The sequence below is a fragment of the Erpetoichthys calabaricus genome, chromosome 3 (assembly GCF_900747795.2).
Source record: "Erpetoichthys calabaricus chromosome 3, fErpCal1.3, whole genome shotgun sequence".
Taxonomy (NCBI): domain Eukaryota; kingdom Metazoa; phylum Chordata; class Cladistia; order Polypteriformes; family Polypteridae; genus Erpetoichthys; species Erpetoichthys calabaricus.
Window position 1 is genome coordinate 206,492,952 of NC_041396.2, and position 5,916 is coordinate 206,498,867.

Here is a 5,916-nt window from a genome sequence, read left to right on the forward strand (position 1 = left end):
CCCATCCCGCGAGGGCAGGTTCCCAATGAAGCGGGTCCTACGACTCGTCCAGGGCCCGGTCCTGCAACAAAGATAGAAAAGGGGGCAGAGGCGCTGCCTGGACACAATCCCCTGGCGTCCCTCTGTGCTGCGCACTGGCAGAACTCCTCCTGTCGACCGGCACCCCACGACTTGCCTTTTCGGCACCCCCTTCGCGGGTTCCATGCTCCTTTTGCTGGGACCACTCCAGATGTCCTCGCTGACTTTGGGGCCTCCCTCTGCACCCACAGAGGCCTGCCCATCTCCGTACATGAGCTCACGGGCTCACATCTCATTCTGTGGGATGACCCTGTTTCATTCCTCGGGCCATCCCCTTTCTTCTGTTGAGCCCTGACGGCTTGAGTCTCCCTATGGGAAAGGAAGAGACCCCTCGCTGTCTGCACCCATGTGGATCGACCTGCAGCTGACGCTGGCACCGGCGGTAGTGCACTAGGACCCACAGCACTCATCAGCCGCCGTCTAGGCACCATCCCTCCCAGGTGATCAGCCCTTCTAATCACCTCCACTGTCAGAGCGGCGGCTACTCGTTCACCGGAACTGCACGATACCGGGAAACATTCACACGCTTCTCCTTTTACATTTACGGCGCAAGTCCCACTCACCTGCGTCGCCACGATCCTTCGGCCAGAGATTCCGGCGCCGTGTTGCTCTGCCCCCTGACATGATGCGATCGCCATCCTCTTCAGCTCGACTAAATAGTCTCGAAGGTCGTGCATCACCTGTAATACAGACTCGACGGACCAAAGGGAATCCTCCGGCTCACAGCAAGTCACAGGCACAAAGGGAACGTTAGCCGGTGAAGAACTTACCGGTTCGTCGGTCCTAATCGCCGGCTGCACTCCCTGGAGCTGTCTTCCGAGTTTCATCCGGCCCTCACCCTGCTCAGGATGGACGTTCCTTGGTCCCGCCGATGATTGGATAGAGGCACGCAAGACACACCGTCCAATCCCTTGCCTGTCACGGGGATGGACTTCCGGTCCGCTGCCATCTTCTCCCTTCCCCCGAGGGGTTGACGAGACCCGCTGCCGCTCCTCTGCCGCGGCCTCTCGAGACGCCGCGGATCCTCCTTTCCTTCAAGCGTCACTGCCCCGGCCTCATTGTACGGATCGACACAGCTCGGCTGGCGATGTGGACCCAAGCAGCCCCCACCTGTAATACAGACGCCAGGCTCGGCACGGCCGACTCTCTCGTGCCGACCGCTGCCGGGCCTGAGGCTTACTTCCTGGATCCCGTACTTTGGAGTATCAGGCAACCTGCCGGCCGTACCCATGGCTGTGCCGACCCCGATTCTCACGGGAGCAGCAACCATTGGTAAGTCCACAGTGTTTGGGTCTCCTCTGTCAGCTCTCTTTCCCCTCGGGTGGAAGACAGTGCTTTTGCATACCTCTCGCGGCCTCTGGGTGATTCGTGAACCGTCCGCAGTGCGTGCGCGGGCCACTTCCATGCAGAGCGTGTGTGTGGTGGACTGAGGTGCCGGGCAGCTCACAAAATATTTATATGTAGGGTTCCCTGCCTTGGAACAGGCAGAAAGGCCCACGTTGGGCGTCATTGTGAGACTTGCCTGGACACCACCAGTCGGAGACCACATCTTTATACAAAATGCTCTTTATTTTCTGCTCTTCTCCACACAACTCAACTCAGTCCCGCACACATCACTGTGCCTCTAGCCCCAGTCACCTTTCTCCTGGGCCTTTCTCTCACTGTCCCTGGACCTCTTTCTCTCTCTCCAGGAGCTTCGTCCTGCTCCCGACTCCAGCTCCCTGATTGGAGGGAGGCAGCCCCTTTTAACCTTACCCAGATGAGCTCCAGGTGCTCTGCCTGACATCACCTCCTGGTGTGGCGGAAGTGTCAGGAGAGCACCTGGAAGCACTCCGAGTGTCCCTGGAAGGAGAAACGTCCATTGGTGTGGCGGAAGTAAATGTCCCCATAATAGTTAGATAGATAGATCGATAGATACTTTATTAATCCCAAGGGGAAATTCACATACTCCAGCAGCAGCATACTGATAAAAAACAATATTAAATTAAAGAGTGATAAAAATGCAGGTATAAAAGACAGTAACTTTGTATAATATTAACATTTATCCCCCTGGGTTTAACTGAAGAGTCGCATAGTGTGGGGGAGGAACGATCTCCTCAGTCTGTCAGTGGAGCAGGACAGTGACAGCAGTCTGTCGCTGAAGCTGCTCCTCTGTCTGGAGATGATACTGTTCAGTGGATGCAGTGGATTCTCCGTGATTGACAGGAGCCTGCTCAGCACCCATCGCTCTGCCACAGATGTCAAACTGCTCAGCTCCGTGCCTCAGAGTTTGTGAGGAGGAACATGCAACATGTTGCCACTCTCTAGCACTATGAGTCAAGTTGAATGACCATTCATGTCATATATGGAAGGGTTTTGGGATGATCCTACACTAATACGTATTTATTTTTATCTCCTACAACCCAGATTCCTTGTTATGTAGATTCACACATATGTCCTCCACCCCAACTCTTGTTTTCTTATCTGCAGTCACAAGCAACTTGCTGCTGCGATTATGGACTTCACCCAGGACTGGTTTTTACTGTTTCACTTCTCTTATTTGAGATATATCTGCTTCACTTCTCCTATAAGAGGATGTCTTCTCTTTTCTGGATACCACAGATGGTAAGATATAGCAACAAGGCAAGCAAGGACAGAAGACAATAATCTTGTGATCAAGCATTATTGACTTAACATTCTTAAATATTCTTAATGTGCCAAAAAGCAAAAGCAAATATAAGTTAAAGGTGTGGCAAATAAATTAATACAACCAGGAATATTTCAGGAGCTGTCATTGAAAGCGTCTCTTTTCCGCAAGTGGAAAGTCCAGAATATTACCATCAGAACTTTGCTTTTCCTAAAATAATGTCTTGCTGTTTAAAGTGTTGACCTTTCTGTTTGCAAAATGTGTCTGTCTGCTCTTCTGACTGCAGAAAAATCCCGCGCCTGTAAAACTGCCTTCTGTCTATATTAACACTTCTTCTGTCTGTGGTTGAAGTAGACTGCTATTACAGTGATCAAAAATTCAACTTAAGAAAAACTTTTAACTTCATAAAATTATTTTCTACAATCCGTCTTAGCACTTTAACAAGAAATATACATCTATATATATAATTCACTAAGCCAGAAGACAAGTAGCCGACCATGGAAAGCACGCCGGAAGGGGCGTGCATTCACTAAACCGCGACAAGTAAGACGCCAATGGCGCACGCAGGAAGGAGCCACGCCCACCAACTCTTAGACCATTGGATATGATGAAAGAATCACAGAGCCACGCCCACCAACTCGGACGCGACGCCAAGGGAAACATGCCGTCATTTCTATTTGTCTGTGCCACAGTACACTTGCAGCTCTGAGCCACGTTGACTTTTCATTAGTCAACCTCAGTGGAACCTTGGTTCACACACAGGCAGCGCAATAGAGAGAGCCGCGCACACACAGGCAGCGCCAGAGAGACAGAGGGGGGCACGCACACACACACACACAGAAAGGCAATGCCAGAGAGAGACAGAGGCACACACAGGCAGCGCAAGAGAGAGCCGCGCAATCCTTTAAAACTGAAGTTAAAACACAATGAAGGAAGCAGTCTTTAAAAACCAATAAGCCCTGTGCCTCTTTTTCATTAGCGTCTCACCTGCTTCAGGCCCTGCAACAGTCGAGACGCTCTCTCTGCAGCTGACCTTCTCTGTGCCTGACTCCACTACTGTCAGTCGCCTGATTAAAAATGGCCTTTTGAAGGGGAGCTATGGACCCGCTATACCACAGGAACACATTGCCTTCGAGCCTGCTCTCGCTCACTGTAACGTACTGGCTTGCTCTCTCTCTCTCTCCTCACTCGCTCACACACTACACAGGGGAGAAATGCCCGAAGCAGAGAGACAGAGGGGGTGGAGGCTCGCGTGCTGCTGAGAGAGAGAGGGGGGGGGGGGTGCTGGGGAGGCTTGCGTGCTGCTAGAGGGAGAGGGGGGGGCTGGGGAGGCTCGCGTGCTGCTGAGAGAGGGGGGGGGCTGGGGAGGCTGCGTGCTTCTGAGAGAGAGGGGGGGCTGGGGAGGCTCATGTGCTGCTCAGAGAGGGGGAGGGGGCTCGCGTGCTGCTGAGAGAGAGAGAGAGGGGGTGCTGGGGAGGCTCACGTGCTGCTGAGAAAGAGGGGGGGGCTGGGGAGGCTGCGTGCTGCTGAGAGAGAGAGAGAGGGGGGGGCTGGGGAGGCTCACGTGCTGCTGAGAGAGGGGGGGGCTGGGAGGCTGCACGCTGCTGAGAGAGAGAGAGGGGGGGCTGGGGAGGCTCGCGTGCTGCTGAGAGAGAGAGGGGGGGGCTGGGGAGGCTCACGTGCTGCTGAGAGAGAGAGGGGGGGCTGGGGAGGCTCCCGTGCTGCTGAGAGAGGGGGAGGGGGCTCGCGTGCTGCTGAGAGAGAGAGGGGGCTCGCGTGCTGCTGAGAGAGGGGGGGGGGCTGGGGAGGCTCGCGTGCTGCTGAGAGAGAGAGCCTGCGCATGCACTGCACATGCCATGCAGCTGAGCAGGGAGCCTGGGTGTTTATGTCAGTGTTATTCAATGTTTTTACTATTACACTGTGCATTCTATGGTGTAATAATTAACTATATTTATGCTTAAAAATCTTTAAAAAAATATATTTACATACAGTTCGTATGGTCTGGAATGGATTAATTGTATTTACATGCAATCCTATGGGGGAAATTGCTTCGGTTCACGACCAAATCGGTTTACGACCAGAGGTTTGGAACGAATTATGGTTGTGAACCGAGGTTCCACTGTATATTGAGTCTAGAAAACATGATCAGCAAGTCTTTGATAGGCTGCAACAAAATGATGAAAGAACGGGCACATTTTTTTCTCACAAGCTGGGTGGGTGTTAGTTAGTTAATTAGTTACTCGAAGGAGTTCAAGATTTAATATGCACAAGTGGTAACACTGCAAAAGCAGCCCAAACCAGAAAAGACTGCTGGCAAAAAGTGGCTGACAAATTAAACGTGTGTGCATTGTACTTACTGAAAGCGGCGTTACGGATTTTGCAAATGTTCGTTTTTTCCCTCTGCTTAAAAAACATTAAAAAAGCGGCGTGATTATGCGGCGTATACTACGCCGCGGGTTGGTATGCAGCGTGTAAAACAGTTTGTCGCAGATAATTTGCCTTTTACTTTAACACGAAGACAATTTCCTGTTAGATTTGCCTTTGAGATGACAATTGATAAGGCACAGGGCCAAACTTTCAAAAAGATGTGCATGTATCTGCCAAAACCAGTTTTCAGTCACGGACAGTTGTATGTTGTTCTCTCCAGAGTTCCATCTTTTCATTCACTTACTGGTATGCCTGCAGGAACACGTGCAGCGAGCGAGAGAGAGCGAACGACACACACACACATACAGGCGCGCGAGAGAGAGAGAGCGCTGGACGCATAAGAATAATAATACTTCATTACATTGATATACCGGTCTTTTCAGTATTCAAAGCGCTATCCACACAGGGAGAAACCGGGAAGCGAACCCAAAATCTTCCACAGTCTCCTTACTGCAAAACAGCAGCACTACCATTGCGCTACAAGGCAATTAAAGAATGCACCGGCCTCGATTTTGTTTTCACTTCTGTTTACAGCGATCGGATCGTAGCGTGCATTGTTGCAATGTTACTTTTCTTGGTGGCTTATTACATTACGGATGTTTCACATGTTAATTTTTTTCCCTGTGCTTAAAAGACATTAAAAAAGTGTTTCTCAACTGTGACTCCGGAACAACTCAGTACGCAAGCTATATTAAGCGTCAACAACGAAGACTCGCTACACCTTAATGAACAAGTGCTGAAACTTATCCCTACCGACGAAGTAACTTTCACCAGCGTGGCCTCCA